We start from the raw sequence: 3,355 nt of genomic DNA on the forward strand, positions 1-3,355 counted from the left end.
TGTACTTAAAGTTAACTTATGACTGTATAAAATGCTGTAATTTATTTTATATTATACTTCATATTCAAGGTTAAAGCTTGGAAAGGTATTATAGAATTAAAATAAAAAGTTATAAAGTAACAGAAGCTAACCTTTGAGATCAATAAGAGTTCAGTTTTGGGTGATTAATTCCCTGTGGGGTATTTTTACTTTAAACTTATACTTTTTCAGTTTTACATCACTATTATATGAAAATTATTATAATATATATATATATATATATAATTTTTTTTTTTTTAATTACTTGGACTAGTTAATTAACTGAATATATTTTTTGACTGTTTACTTACAGTTTATATTTGTTAATGTGGGTGGGTTTAGTTGTTCTGTTAAAAAGCTGCAGAGCTGAGACGAGTAAAGAAGAGGCGAGGAGATGCAGAAAGGGAAGTACGATATTTGGGGATTAGGTTTGATGTTTAAGGAAATATTTTTTTTTTTATATAATTTTGTTTATTTTAAGTTTGATGCCATGTGTGTACTTATTTTCTATCGTGTAATTTTTGTTCAGAAGACTTTAATTACTTGCAGTTGCTTGCTCGTCGAGACTGATACGATAATATGACTGCTGGATGCCGAACTGTGGCCACTGTAACCAAAGGGGGAACCACGCCGAACTGTGGCCACTGTAACCAAAGGGGGAACCACTGGTGGACAGGCTGTGAGAATAATTTAAATGCCACAATAAAACGCACGAAAGTTATGACGCATATTAAAGATTTAAACGCTGACATAATGTTTCTTCAAGAAACACATTTATGCTGATCATAAGAAATTAAATAGATCATTGATTGATCAAATTTTAAAAAATACAAATTTTACCACGAATAAAGTAATTAGAGACTCAAATGGTCGATACGTCATTATCACAGGCAAGCTATATGGAAGACAGGTTATCCTAATTTCAGTTCACGCTCCTAATTGGGGCGACCATGAATTTGTGTCTTCACTGTTTGCAACTATTCCAAATTTAGATTCTCACCTTTTAATAATGGGAGGAGATATGAACTGCATTATTGATCCAACATTAAATAAATCTAGTCCGCGTTCATCTGCACCTACAAAAATGTCCCAGGCTTTTGTCACATTTATGAACCAATATGGCTTTATCGACCCTTGGCGTTTTGCTCATCCTTGTCACGGGAGTGGAACGGACTCAGGCGCAGACTGAGGTAGCACAGTTCAACGACACTTTATTAATCACACTGGTGCACTATATACACGTGAAGGGGGGGAAACACCAGGGTCCCGGGGATCAATAGGCTGGGGAGACACACTTCTCGCACTCGCTCTGCTCCTCGTCCAAACAGTCTCCACACAAGTAGCTCACTCTCCTACTCACGGGGTCCAGGGGTCACAAAAGGGCTGATCCAGGTAAACCTGTTTACACAGACGAGGGTAAGTCGAAGGCAAACACGGGAACAGTAGAATCGCAAGGAAGCCAGGCAATACTAACGAGAGTTACTCAATATTCCAGCGACGAATAGCTCAGAGCCCCAGCCTTAAGAGCCAGAGAACTGCAATTTGCTCGAGATCAGCTGCAGGTGCGTGGGCCAAGGGCAGGAGCCCAATCAGAGCTCCGCCCAGGCAGACAGCTAGGAGAGACAGAGCGAGAGAAAAACAACAAACACTTGTGGCCACACTGGGCTGGCCGGGGAGGCACAGGGACCATGACAGTACCCCCCCCCCCCTCAACGGGAGCCTCCCGGCGACCCACCAGGCTTACCCGGGTGCAGGCGGTGGAAGTCCCGGAGCAGACCCCTACCCACGATAGCCGACCGGGGCACCCAGGAACGTTCCTCTAGCCCGTAGCCCTCCCAGTCAACCAGGTACTGAAAACCCCGACCCCGGTGGCGGGAGTCCAAGATGCGCGAGGCGGCGTAAACCAGCTGGCCATCCACGAGCCAGGGGGGCGGTGGGGGCCTGGAAGGAGGGCACAACGGGCTGGAGACCACTGGCTTGACCTGAGAGACATGGAATACATCATGAATACGCATATTGCGTGGCAGAGCCAAGCGGACGGATGCAGGGTTGATCACAGCACTGATTTCAAACGGGCCGATGAAGTTGGGGGTGAGTTTCCTAGATTCGGCACGTAAGGGCACGAAGCGAGTGGAGAGCCATACCTTCTGCCCCACCACATACTCAGGGGCGCCCGTCCGGTGGCGATCCGCGAGTGCCTTATTCCGTTCCTTCGTCCGGAGTAAAGCCGCCCGAGTGGCCCGCCAGGCCCTGCGACACCTGCGGAGGTGATGTTGGACAGACGGAACAGTATGCTCACCTTCAACCATGGGAAACAGAGGTGGTTGGTATCCCAGAGATGCCTCGAAGGGTGACACGCCGGTAGCAGAGGATGTGTGACTGTTGTGAGCATACTCTATCCATGGCAGGTGTTCGCTCCAGATGGCCTGATTATGAGAGGTGACACAGCGGAGGGCGGCTTCCAAATCTTCGTTGATGCGCTCCATTTGGCCGTTGCTTTGTGGGTCGAAGCCGGAGGAGAGGCTGACCTTGGGTCCTATGGTAGAGCAAAACTCCCTCCACACCCGCGACATGAACTGAGAGCCCCGGTCCGAGACAACGTCCTCAGGGATGCCATGGAGCCGAAAAACGTGTGTGGTGAGGAGTCGGGCAGTCTCCAAGGCTGTGGGGAGCTTAGGAAGCGCAATGAAATGGGCAGCTTTGGAGAAACGGTCAACGATGGTCAATATTGTAGTGTTACCTGCAGATGGTGGCAGACCAGTGACGAAATCCAGAGAGATGTGGGACCAGGGTCGGCTGGGTGTGGAGAGTGGCTGCAGACGTCCAGACGGATGTTGATTGGAGTGCTTATTTTGAGCACAAGTGGTGCAGGCGGTGACGTACTCCCGTGAGTCTTTAATGAGGGCGGGCCACCAGAAATACCTGCGCAGGAATGCAGTGGTGCGGTTAACTCCTGGATGGCAGGAAAAACGAGCCCACTGGAGCACCCGGGACCGGACAGCCGCCGGAACAAAGAGTCGATCAGGGGGGCCCGTGCCAGGATCAGGGTCGGTTTCTTGTGCCTCCCGGATGAGCTCTTCGATCTCCCACGTAACTGCTCCAATAACACAGGAAGTAGGCAGAACAGATCCAGGGTCGGACTCCTCTCCGACTGGGGCGTATTGCCGGGAAAGAGCGTCTGGTTTAACGTTACGGGAGCCTGGCCTGTAAGTGATGGTGAAATTAAACCGGGTGAAAAACAAAGCCCACCTGGCCTGCCGTGAGTTGAGCCATTTCGCCGAGCGGATGTATTCGAGGTTTTTATGATCAGTCCATACAATGAACGGCTGTGCAGCCC

At 48.9% G+C, this 3,355-nt stretch overlaps 1 long non-coding RNA gene across 1 annotated transcript; it reads right to left on the minus strand.

Moving 5' to 3' along the window:
• Window positions 1-526: 526 nt before the first annotated feature.
• On the minus strand, window positions 527-1,897 carry LOC120737627. The gene is made up of 2 exons (XR_005696785.1): window positions 1,493-1,897; window positions 527-1,416 (listed from the first exon to the last, which is right to left on the minus strand). It is a non-coding gene; the product is annotated as an uncharacterized LOC120737627 (long non-coding RNA).
• Between the last annotated feature and the right edge of the window lie 1,458 nt (window positions 1,898-3,355).

Source organism: Simochromis diagramma, unplaced genomic scaffold (genome assembly GCF_900408965.1).
Source record: "Simochromis diagramma unplaced genomic scaffold, fSimDia1.1 OVJJ01000413.1, whole genome shotgun sequence".
Lineage (NCBI taxonomy): Eukaryota > Metazoa > Chordata > Actinopteri > Cichliformes > Cichlidae > Simochromis > Simochromis diagramma.